This window comes from Hyla sarda, unplaced genomic scaffold (genome assembly GCF_029499605.1).
Source record: "Hyla sarda isolate aHylSar1 unplaced genomic scaffold, aHylSar1.hap1 scaffold_1276, whole genome shotgun sequence".
Taxonomy (NCBI): domain Eukaryota; kingdom Metazoa; phylum Chordata; class Amphibia; order Anura; family Hylidae; genus Hyla; species Hyla sarda.
The window spans coordinates 70,356-83,199 of NW_026607898.1; positions in this window are offsets into that span (position 1 = coordinate 70,356).

Genomic DNA, 12,844 nt, shown 5'->3' on the forward strand with positions numbered 1-12,844 from the left:
ATAGATTACTAAGCCATAGTTCAGTATAAGAAGTTGAAGACTCCTAGATAAAGTCTTGATGGCAGCTCCTCAGAATAATTGCCTCATGTGACTGTCGGCTCAGGATTCCTAATGCTACCTAAATAACTTGCAGAAATTGGGACGGGGAGAACAATTGGTTGAGAAGATGTTTTGCAAAGTCTTAGCTGTAGGAACATAAAACATTGAGGGTTGAGATGAAGATCCTTGTTAACACTTGAGGGATCTTAGTAGTGTCTGTATTTTCTTTTTTTGTCTTCTTTCTCTCAATGTTCCCCCATTGATGTGTCCATTCTTGGGATAGTCACTGTTGTGTAACCTTTATATTATTTTGACTGATGACACTGAGTAGTATCAGCCAAGGTTTCCAGATCTGGCTGTAGGTCAGTGGGCTGAGCAGCCTTCAGAAGAACATATAGACCAGAGTTCTAATCCTGCCTTTTTCCCCTTATTTACACAAGATAATCCTCCTTCTCGATGATGACATTGAGAAACGTGCACTTATATCTGTGAGCAGGAGGTGGCTCAGGGGGTAAAGAGCCAGGAAGAACCAACTGAGATGCTAAAGACCCTGGTTCAAGTCCTGGACACCCGAGTTCAAATCCTGCACATATTGGATTCATAGATGAGAGAGTCCCGTTTGGTTGGGACTCAGCACACTATGCACAACAATAATACAGCCCCTGTGAGGGGGCATGCTTTTAGATAAAAGCTCTTAGTCTACTGTATTAAGTAACTTCAACCTCACACTTGACGCTTAAAGTGCCCTTTGGAGGTTTCTGAACCCATGTGACTGGTCACCTGTCAGGCTCACTCACCAGTCTTGCTCTCAGGGATCCTACAGGGGTCTTGAACCTAGATCCCCAGCATGAGAGGCAGATCACATACCCCAGAGCCATCTCCTGCTCACAAATATAAGTGAACGTTTCTCAATGTCATTATCGAGAAGGAGGAGAACAGGTCCAAAAATAGAAGAGAAAAAGCAGGATTAGAACTCTGGTCTCCCATGTACAACACATGGTCTATAGACAGACACCCAGACCACTGACCTACAGCCAGAACTGGAATACATGGCTGATACTTCTCAATGTCATCAGTCAAAATAATATAAGGGATACCCAACTATAAATATCACAAGAATAGACACATCAAAGGGGGGGGGAGCACTTACGGAAAGAAGATATAAAAGAGAATACAGACACTACTAAGATACCACAAGATATTTATCTCAGTCCTTGATGTTTCATGTTCCTACACCTAAGACTTTGCAAAAACATCTTCTCGACCAATTGTCCTTCCCCTTCCCAACACTTATTTATGTAGCATTAGGAACCTGAGCTAAAACAGTCACAGGAGACGACTTATCTTTGGAGCCAAAATGGAGCTCAACTAAAATAGCCCTGCGATGGGTCAAAACATTACAAAAACACAATGTAGAAAGCCTATCTGGCTGAATTTGTGGGAGGGGCTTAGTGTATTTAACCACTGCGGGCCCCTCCCTCAGGGCGTATGCTGGGTTGGCGATATCGGCTGGGATTTTGTGGCATACGCTAGGGACCGTGGTAGTGGTGGTACAGGTCATCTGGCAGGTTGTTACTTACTATGGGTGCCCTGGTCCGTAGCCTTTGCTCCCCGTGTGCGGCGGGCAGTCTCCAGCACCAAGGGCGTACAGTGCGGTGGCAGGGCAGCGGCATGCCCGAGCTGTCCGCGGCCCGTACCGGCGGTAGTGTTGCGAACGACGCTCGGTGCTGGCGTGGCCGGCGCAGGGAGATGCGGCCCACATGGGTCTGTGGGACTCTGGGCGGGCGGAGTCGTAGCGTGCCAGTATGGGAAGCCGGCGCTGCTGGCACACCAGTCACGTGTTCCATCCCAGTCAAGTTAGTAGGGGCTAGTATGTAAAAAAAAAAATAATATATATATATATATAATTAATAATATAGATTATAGAAAGGTGGGCAGCACTGTTGAGTGTATGCTGGTGCTGCAGGTAAACCCGGTCACAGGTCCAGTAAATCCAACGTAGAAAGCAGCAGCACTCAATTCCGTGGAAAAAATGTGTGGCTTTATTCAACCAAACATACAAGAGGCGACGTTTCAGCCGTCTCACACGGCCTTTGTCCAGCAGTGACTGGTACATAGTGTGGGGTTTATATAGTCAACAGGTGACAATCAATTAGTGTCCTAATTGTTTACAAAACAAAGTGCAGCAGTACAGTGATCATTACGATCATAGATAGTAGGATACAATTAAACACCTTACATGCATCAGGCGCCTACCATACATGAAATAAACTCCGTGCAAAACAATAAGTAAACTCAAAACTGTTCACAACTTTTGTAAAGTGCATAATTGTGCAAGTATTCACCGCGATGTGTGAATCTTCCGGGAGGGAGGAGTTCCGCCGCGCGTCTTCCATTCACCGGCACACACGAGGACGCCAACCAGTCCAGTCCAGTTCCGTCTCCTACGTATTTCCGGTTTGCGTCGGAAGTGATCTCATGGTAAACAAAAGCACGTGTATGGCTCGCGCTTGCGCACTAGAGTGAGTGCGGGCTGTACGCCATCTTGGGTCCTGGCTACCCTTACTGACAGTCCATATGCGATAGTGGTACCTATGATACCGGTTGTACCGGCGCATCGTGGGGGTGGGATTGTCAACTGTTGTGGGGTGATGCCATGGAACGGAAAACCGTTCTGTTTGGCATACCGGCTCTGTCTCCCCCTGTCTGGCAATCCAGTCGGGTGGCACAATCCGGATATACCACCCCTAAAGTGACAACCTGGCATCCACTCACCCATCTTTGCCTTCGTAGGTGTATTTCATGCAGCTCGTTTTCGGGGTGCTCAGGTACCCGGCGTCAGGTGCTTAGGAGTATCCGTAGAATAAGGAAAAGGGTGTCGTGATGGCGTCCTCAGTGACCGGTCATGGCTGGAGGCGCAGCGTCTCTCATTCACTCCTCTGGAAGAAAAATAAATAAAAAAGCATAAATATATAGAAAAATATATAGAAAAAAAGTACCAATCATACACCATATTACGCGTACTTGTCCTGTGGCGTGTCTCCATGCCAGAGGAGAAATTATGGATTACATAATTAATAATATAGATACATATATACATAAGGAACGATTAGCAGCATGTCAGTGAAAGCAAGGTCATTGGTACACAGTGCACCGGTGTTTGGTGCACAACGCTCCAAACACATGCACTATTTCTGTTGGGGGGTAGGGCAATTCTTGTAGGGGCTTGGGATAGTAGAGTCAAGGTGTTAGTGGGACAGGGGTAGTTGTAGGTACCTTGGGGGGGTAGTTTGGGCGTCACTCGGGTCACTGTCAGGAGGAGTTAGGCTTGGTGATGAGGTCATGCAGTCAGATACAGCATAGAGACACCGATTGTTTTCTTTCTGATTGGGGTCTGTATCCGGTTAGGTGTTCGGCTTCGTTCCTGCTTTCTCATTTATTCAAGCTACGTCCAGTGGCTACGGTCAGTACTCACAGCACGTCCGTTGCTTATGTCACTCAGTCATGTTGCACTGCTGTCACTACTTTTCACAAGTTGGTGCTAGTTCACGTTCCGCCATTAGCCACATAATACACCTCGATTAGTTATGTTACGTACAGATAGGCACTGAATCACCGTTAATCTGACACGTCCGTCAGAGGGGTTGCAGTGCGTTATTTGTTCTGACATGCGTTCAGAGCGTTTTCGAGACATGGGTAGTGGTTACTGTTATCTTGACTCTTCTTCAAGGGTGACCGCTTGCCTGCGGTGGTTACTGACACGTCTTCAGAGCCATTGTTAGTTTTGTCAGGGACGTGATATACTGTAATCTTGGCTCGTTGTCAGGAGGTATTCACTGTCTCCAGTGAATGCATACATATCACGGCAAATTACTGTTAGTCCATTTTACACGATCTAGGTGGTACATTGGGACAGGCACTCGTGTTGCTGTCAACACTCATCTCAGTTTCACACCGACTTTCACGTTTCACTTCACATTCAGCAGTAGGCTCGATACTAAGATTTCATTTTCGGTTATCCGCAGGGGACACAGCCGGTGCCGTTGGTTCATTCGTCTTGCTGTTGTGTGGTTAAAGTGGTGGTCAGGTCAGTGAGATTTCAGCGAGAGGGGAGTACGTTGTCAGTCAGGGTGCTTATTACTTTTGCTTTGTTTACCCGGCACCTGTTACGGCCCGGACAGGTCTTGTCTCACATGTCAGACATCGAGGACCCAATGTCAATCCCTGAAACGCCAGCCAGGAGCTCCGTGCGAGAGACGTCCTCCTCTGCCGATTACAGAGTCTGGACAATTCCCAAGCTAATGGAGTAATTGCGCAAGAGGGCAATCCCGTTCCCGGCAACCGCCCGTATAGCAGATCTATACAAACTCCTTATGGCAGATCAGGGTGCTAGTGACAGTCAAGAGGGTACCTCAAGCCAGTCCACTCTGACCGAACTTCATTCCATGATGACAGCTATGATGATCAGGTTGGAGTCTCTTGAGAGGAGGGGTATTCGAGAGGAGTGACTACCCCAGTACTGGAAGGCAACCCAGGTAGACGTCCAGGGCCACCAGTCCATTTTGTACCAGCGGCTCTGAGGAAGGAGATACTGGAAGGGAAGGACATTAATTTGGCTTCGCTTCTGATATCTGCCTTTGATATGGAGGACACCAGGACCGTAGCGTGCGCAGAACTATCAGTTGTCCTTAAAAGCAAGGACACAGGCTGAAGCGCAAGCTAAACATTCACAAATTCGTCATCGCCTTCAGCAAGTACAGGGAGGTTATATGCTCAGTTAGGCCGGAGAGAAGGGAGGAGCTCGACCTGTACTTGCTGAGGGTTACTGAGTACGCGTACAAGTATGGTGGTACCCATTTCTATGACTATCATAGAAGTTTTTCTGTTATGGCGGCGGCAGCTTTTAGCCAAGACGGTTACGTTACCGACTGGAGCTTAGAGGATTCGCAGATGTTCTGCAGTCACTTTGCGAATCTCAAGTTCCCGGCGTGTGCGTCCTGTCAATCTATCACTCATACTACTGCGTGGTGTGTAGGGACCGGTCAGCATGGAGAGCAAAGTACTGCCAGACCATCCACGTCTACGGACAGCTTCTCGAGGCCCGCCCCTTCAGTGGATAAGTTGGGCCATCCGGTGCAGATATGTAACAACTATAACATATCTTCCTGCAATTGCAGGTTGTTGCATGTCTGCTTTTATTGTTTTAGGGCACACCCTGGCTCGGCATGTAGGCAGAAGGGGCCGGCGTGACTCTAGGCGGGGTACGCACCCTAGTCCTTGCTGCATTACTGGTGGATCACCCAAACCCAGACTGGGTGCGCTGGTTGGTCAACAGTTTTGTAGGGGGTTTCCACTCCGGTATGGTCACTTTGCTGCAAACCACATATGAATGTGACAATCTGCTGTCTGCTGTGCATAATCCAGATGTCGTTACTGATTTAATAAATGCAGAATTAGTGAAAGGCTACATGATTGGGCCCTTCGAAGTTTCTCCCTTTGATTCATGGAGGGTCAGCCGGGTAGGGGTGGTGACGGGTAAGGAAGGCAGGAAGAAGAGGATGATATTTGACTTGTCGGCTCCTCACGGGTCAGTTATTCCCAGCATCAATGCCCTCATACCATCAAACGAGTTTAGCATGCAGTACTCATCCATTGACGAGGCCATTCAAGTCATCATGGCACTCGGTCCAGGATCTTGGATGGCTAAAGCAGATATCACGGACGCTTTCAAGTTGCTTCCATTACACAGGGACAAGTGGCAGTGGTTCGGTCTTAAATGGCAGGGCTCATACTATTTTTCTACCAAGCTGACGTTTGGATGCAAAAGCAGCCCGTGGCTTTTTGACCAATTGGCGCAGGCATTGCAGTGGCTGTTACTTAATGTCTCCGGATGCAGCCAAGTCATCCATTACCTGGATGACTTCCTTCTACTCAGTTGCCCGAATGAGGAGCCAAGCCAGTTGGTCAAATAGCTTAAGCTGTTTGCGGATATTGGGGTCCCAGTGTCGCCCAGCAAAACGGTTGGTCCAGCCAGGTGCCTCACCTTTCTGGGAGTAGTCCTGGATTCAGTAGCAATGCAAGTTAGTTTGCCTACCGACAAGCTCAACAGAATCAGAGACACCATTCATAAATACACGGTCTCTCGTGTCACGACCAAGGTTGAATTACAAAGCCTGTTGGGCATGCTTGCATTTGCCATGAGGGTAATTCCGCAGGGCAGAGCCTTCGTGTCCAGAATTTAGTCCCTGCTGCACGGCGTCCCACAACAACACAGCAATTTTTCGCTTGATCATCAAGCCTTGGCCGATCTTCATATGTGGGACAGATATGTGGCACAATGGAATGGGACAGACATGTTTGTCCCGCCAGCCTCCGAGTTGTCCCCCAAAATCTGCACTGATGCGTCATCTTCCCCCGGGTATGGTGCAGTGTGGGGCAACAGGTGGACGGCGGGGCAATGGTCCAGGCAAGTGTTGGCTTTGGTGGGCTTTGGCAGCACGCCAGCACTTTTTGAAATCTTTCCTATTGTAGCGGCGGCAGTAGTATGGGGTGACAAATGGACAGGGCAGATGGTGGAATTTTTGTGCCACAATGAGGCGACAGTGGCTATAGTCAACAAGGGCAGTTCCAAGCATCACACAGTTATGCGCTTTGTTCGTAGGTTAGTTTGGGTGTCCTTACAGAACCATTTAAATTTTGTGGCCAGACATGTACCAGGAGTCGAGAACACTGCTGCCGATGCTTTGTCCAGGGCTAATTTCCATCTTTTTTCACAGGTGGCTCCACGAGCAGAGGTGGTCGGTGCACAGGTCCCATGTTTGGCACAGTTAATCATGGACTAACCTATTACACTCAAGTGGCCCGTGAATTAATGTCTGATGCCTTGGTACCTAACACCAAGAAGGCATATCACGTAGCATACAACGTCTTCAGGTCTCATCTGTCTCAGCACAGCATTCCTTTCTCTTTTGACACCACTGTCATTCTATCTTTCATTGGGTTCTGCCACTCTTCTCTGCACTTATCCCATAGCACCATCTTTTGGGTATCCAGCATTTCATTTCTTTATCTCACCCGGACAGGCTTTCCATTCTGTCATCTCAGGCTGTCAAGGCTGCGCTCAGAGGGGTGGTGCACATAGTTCCAGAGTCCTGTCTCTCAGGAGACCTATTAGCGGTGAACTGTTCAGAACCCTGTCCGACATGTTGGACAGCAACCCCTTTGGCTTGGAGCGCAGCCTGACACTGAAATCCGCTATATACCTTGCGTTCTATGGTTTCCTCCGACCGGGGGAATTTTCATGTGCCAGGAGGGGATCGGCACACTTACAGAAAGCTCATTTAAGGTGGCAGGGTTCTTGGTTTGAGGTCTCACTATCAGTCACTAAAACATGCAGGTGGGGGGGGCTGTGGTGAAATTTTTCCCTTCAGGCAACAAGTGGTGCCCGGTGGCGGTGCTGTCACAACTGACAAACCTTCTCCGTGACAAGCCTCCGGAGTCGCCACTGTTGCCCTTCGGTTCGTGGGCTCTAACTACTTCTTTATTTACATCACATTTCCGCACACTACTTCGCACGTTAGGGCACAACCCCAAAGAGTTCTCAGGTCACTCATTTCGGATAGGGGCAGCCTCAGCGGCTTCCAGGCACAAAGTGCCAGTGCATATGATACAAAAATTGGGTAGGTGGTGCTCTGACACGTACACTAATTCTGTCCCAGATCCCTCGGGGGAGATGGCAGATGCATTTCAGTATTTGATACTATAAATAAATGTTACTTAATTTACCCTAAGTAGTAGTGCTCACTTTTTGCCCTCTAAAGGCGGACCCTCAGCGCGGTTTTCAGGCACACCACAACCGCTGTTCTAGCTACAGGTAGATAGATATTAAGTGACGGAGCAAGGTTAATCAAGTTCCTTTCAGGTATCCGCTGGTAGAAGGTAACAGGTAAACTCATGTATGGTAATAAGTCCTAACCACAAACATTATTAACTGAAAAAGTATCTAAAACAGAGCTTGAGTGTAAAAGGGCCATTAGGTCAGGGCTCGAACCTGGGTCTCCAGTACAGGCCATTAGGTCAGGGCTCGAACCTGGGTCTCCAGTACAGGCCATTAGGTCAGGGATCGAACCTGGGTCTCCAGTACAGGCCATTAGGTCAGGGCTCGAACCTGGGTCTCCAGTACAGGCCATTAGGTCAGGGCTCGAACCTGGGTCTCCAGTACAGGCCATTAGGTCAGGGCTCGAACCTGGGTCTCCAGTACAGGCCATTAGGTCAGGGCTCGAACCTGGTTCTCCGGTACAGGCCATTAGGTCAGGGCTCGAACCTGGGTCTCCGGTACAGGCCATTAGGTCAGGGCTCGAACCTGGGTCTCCGGTACAGGCCATTAGGTCAGGGCTCGAACCTGGGTCTCCAGTACAGGCCATTAGGTCAGGGCTCGAACCTGGGTCTCCAGTACAGGCCATTAGGTCAGGGCTCGAACCTGGTTCTCCGGTACAGGCCATTAGGTCAGGGCTCGAACCTGGTTCTCCGGTACAGGCCATTAGGTCAGGGCTCGAACCTGGTTCTCCGGTACAGGCCATTAGGTCAGGGCTCGAACCTGGTTCTCCGGTACAGGCCATTAGGTCAGGGCTCGAACCTGGGTCTCCGGTACAGGCCATTAGGTCAGGGCTCGAACCTGGGTCTCCGGTACAGGCCATTAGGTCAGGGCTCGAACCTTGGTCTCCAGTACAGGCCATTAGGTCAGGGCTCGAACCTGGGTCTCCAATACAGGAGGCAGTGCACACACCCTCTGAGCCATCACACTGCCCATACACAGATCTTGGTAAACTTGACATTTAGGTTTGATCCCCAAGGACCCTACGTTCCAGCCTTCAAGTTGATCACGTGATATAATCCACCCATGAGCTGAATTATAGCTGTGATCTGTGGCTCATGCTGGAGACTCAGGTTCAAATCCCCAACAACAAATGGAGTTTGAGCTCAGAGCTCGCGTTATGGAAGACGCCTTTAGAGAGGAAGTTCTTTGAAAAACAAAAAACATGTAATAAATCTAAGAAACAAACGATATTAAATGTCTTCCTCAAGATCCTATATCACTCTCCCAGGATTGGAACCAGGGTCTTCAGCATCTCTGCTGGTCGTTGTGGTTCTCCTGGCTCTTAACCCCTGAGCCGCCACCTGGTCTGATTTATCAGTGAAGCTTTCTCAATGTCATTATCGAGAAGGAGAGGCCAACCAATCAGATGGCTTCTTTAATTTTTAGAGGCCTTTCCAAAATGCAAGAAGTGATCTGATTGGTTGCTACTTTTCCTCCGGACAGGTTTTGATAAATCTCCTCCATTGTGCCCCAGGTGCAGAGCGTCCAGACCACACAGAGTAGAGTTTAGTGGGGACATGCAGAGCATCGCTGCTTACTGTATAAGAGGAGAGATGTCGTGTCTATAGCGTCCTCCTCTGTATACCTCCAGGATCACACAGCTTACTGTATAAGAGGAGAGATGTCGTATCTATAGCGTCCTCCTCTGTATACCTCCAGGATCACACAGCTTACTGTATAAGAGGAGAGATTTATCTATAGCGTCCTCCTCTGTATACCTCCAGGATCACACAGCTTACTGTATAAGAGCAGAGATGTCGTATCTATAGCGTCCTTCTCTGTATACCTCCACAGGGATCTGGATCCATCTGACGAGGCCATGTTTCTCTATAGCGATCTGGATCCATCTGACCGGGTCATGTTTCTCTATAGAGATCTGGATCCATCTGACCGGGTCATGTTTCTCTATAGAGATCTGGATCCATCTGACCAGGACATGTTTCTCTATAGAGATCTGGATCCATCTGACCAGGACATGTTTCTCTATAGAGATCTGGATCCACCTGACCAGGACATGTTTCTCTATAGAGATCTGGATCCATCTGACAGGTCATGTTTCTCTATAGAGATCTGGATCCATCTGACCAGGACATGTTTCTCTATAGAGATCTGGATCCACCTGACCAGGACATGTTTCTCTATAGAGATCTGGATCCATCTGACCAGGACATGTTCTCTATATAGATCTGGATCCATCTGACCAGGATATGTTTCTCTATAGAGATCTGGATCCATCTGACCAGGACATGTTTCTCTATAGAGATCTGGATCCACCTGACCAGGACATGTTTCTCTATAGAGATCTGGATCCACCTGACCAGGACATGTTTCTCTATAGAGATCTGGATCCATCTGACCAGGACATGTTTCTCTATAGAGATCTGGATCCATCTGACCAGGACATGTTTCTCTATAGAGATCTGGATCCATCTGACCAGGACATGTTTCTCTATAGAGATCTGGATCCATCTGACCAGGACATGTTTCTCTATGGAGATCTGGATCCATCTGACCAGGACATGTTTCTCTATAGAGATCTGGATCCATCTGACCAGGACATGTTTCTCTATAGAGATCTGGATCCATCTGACAGGTCATGTTTCTCTATAGAGATCTGGATCCATCTGACCAGGCCATGTTTCTCTATAGAGATCTGGATCCATCTGACCAGGACATGTTTCTCTATAGAGATCTGGATCCATCTGACCAGGACATGTTTCTCTATAGCGATCTGGATCCATCTGACCGGGTCATGTTTCTCTATAGAGATCTGGATCCATCTGACCAGGACATGTTTCTCTATAGCGATCTGGATCCATGTGACCAGGCCATGTTTCTCTATAGAGATCTGGATCCATCTGACCAGGACATGTTTCTCTATAGAGATCTGGACCCATCTGACCAGGACATGTTTCTTTATAGAGATCTGGATCCATCTGACAGGTCATGTTTCTCTATAGAGATCTGGATCCATGTGACCAGGCCATGTTTCTCTATAGAGATCTGGATCCACCTGACCAGGACATGTTTCTCTATAGAGATCTGGATCCACCTGACCAGGACATGTTTCTCTATAGAGATCTGGATCCATCTGACAGGTCATGTTTCTCTATAGAGATCTGGACCCATCTGACCAGGACATGTTTCTTTATAGAGATCTGGATCCATCTGACCAGGACATGTTTCTCTATAGAGATCTGGATCCATCTGACCAGGACATGTTTCTTTATAGAGATCTGGATCCATCTGACAGGTCATGTTTCTCTATAGAGATCTGGATCCATCTGACCAGGACATGTTTCTCTATAGAGATCTGGATCCATCTGACCAGGACATGTTTCTCTATAGAGATCTGGATCCATCTGACCAGGACATGTTTCTCTATAGAGATCTGGATCCATCTGACCAGGACATGTTTCTCTATAGAGATCTGGATCCATCTGACCAGGACATGTTTCTTTATAGAGATCTGGATCCATCTGACCAGGACATGTTTCTCTATAGAGATCTGGATCCATCTGACCAGGTCATGTTTCTCTATAGATCTGGATACATCTGACCAGGCCATGTTTCTCTATAGAGATCTGGATCCATCTGACCAGGACATGTTTCTCTATAGAGAGCTGGATCCATCTGACCAGGCCATGTTTCTCTATAGAGATCTGGATCCATCTGACCAGGCCATGTTTCTCTCTAGAGATCTGGATCCATCTGACCAGGCCATGTTTCTCTATAGAGATCTGGATCCATCTGACCAGGTCATGTTTCTCTATGGAGATCTGGATCCATCTGACCAGGCCATGTTTCTCTATAGAGATCTGGATCCATCTGACCAGGACATGTTTCTCTATAGAGATCTGGATCCATCTGACCAGGACATGTTTCTCTATAGAGATCTGGATCCATCTGACCAGGACATGTTTCTCTATAGAGATCTGGATCCATCTGACCAGGACATGTTTCTCTATAGAGATCTGGATCCATCTGACCAGGTCATGTTTCTCCACAGAGATCTGGAACCATCTGACCAGGACATGTTTCTCTATAGAGATCTGGATCCATCTGACCAGGTCATGTTTCTCTATAGAGATCTGGATCCATCTGACCAGGACATGTTTCTCTATAGAGATCTGGATCCATCTGACCAGGACATGTTTCTCTATAGAGATCTGGATCCATCTGACCAGGCCATGTTTCTCTATAGAGATCTGGATCCATCTGACCAGGTCATGTTTCTCTATAGAGATCTGGATCCATCTGACCAGGACATGTTTCTCTATAGAGATCTGGATCCATCTGACCAGGCCATGTTTCTCTATAGAGATCTGGATCCATCTGACCAGGCCATGTTTCTCTATAGAGATCTGGATCCATCTGACAGGTCATGTTTCTCTATAGAGATCTGGATCCATCTGACCAGGCCATGTTTCTCTATAGAGATCTGGATCCATCTGACCAGGACATGTTTCTCTATAGAGATCTGGATCCATCTGACCAGGCCATGTTTCTCTATAGAGATCTGTATCCATCTGACCAGGCCATGTTTCTCCACAGAGATCTGGATCCATCTGACCAGGCCATGTTTCTCTATAGAGATCTGGATCCATCTGACCAGGTCATGTTTCTCTATAGAGATCTGGATCCATCTGACCAGGTCATGTTTCTCTATAGCGATCTGGATCCATCTGACCGGGTCATGTTTCTCTATATAGATCTGGATCCATCTGACCAGGTCATGTTTCTCTATAGAGATCTGGATCCATCTGACCAGGCCATGTTTCTCTATAGAGATCTGGATCCATCTGACCAGGACATGTTTCTCTATAGAGATCTGGATCCATCTGACCAGGACATGTTTCTCTATAGAGATCTGGATCCATCTGACCAGGCCATGTTTCTCTATAGATCCTATTTCGTGTATCTTTCCTG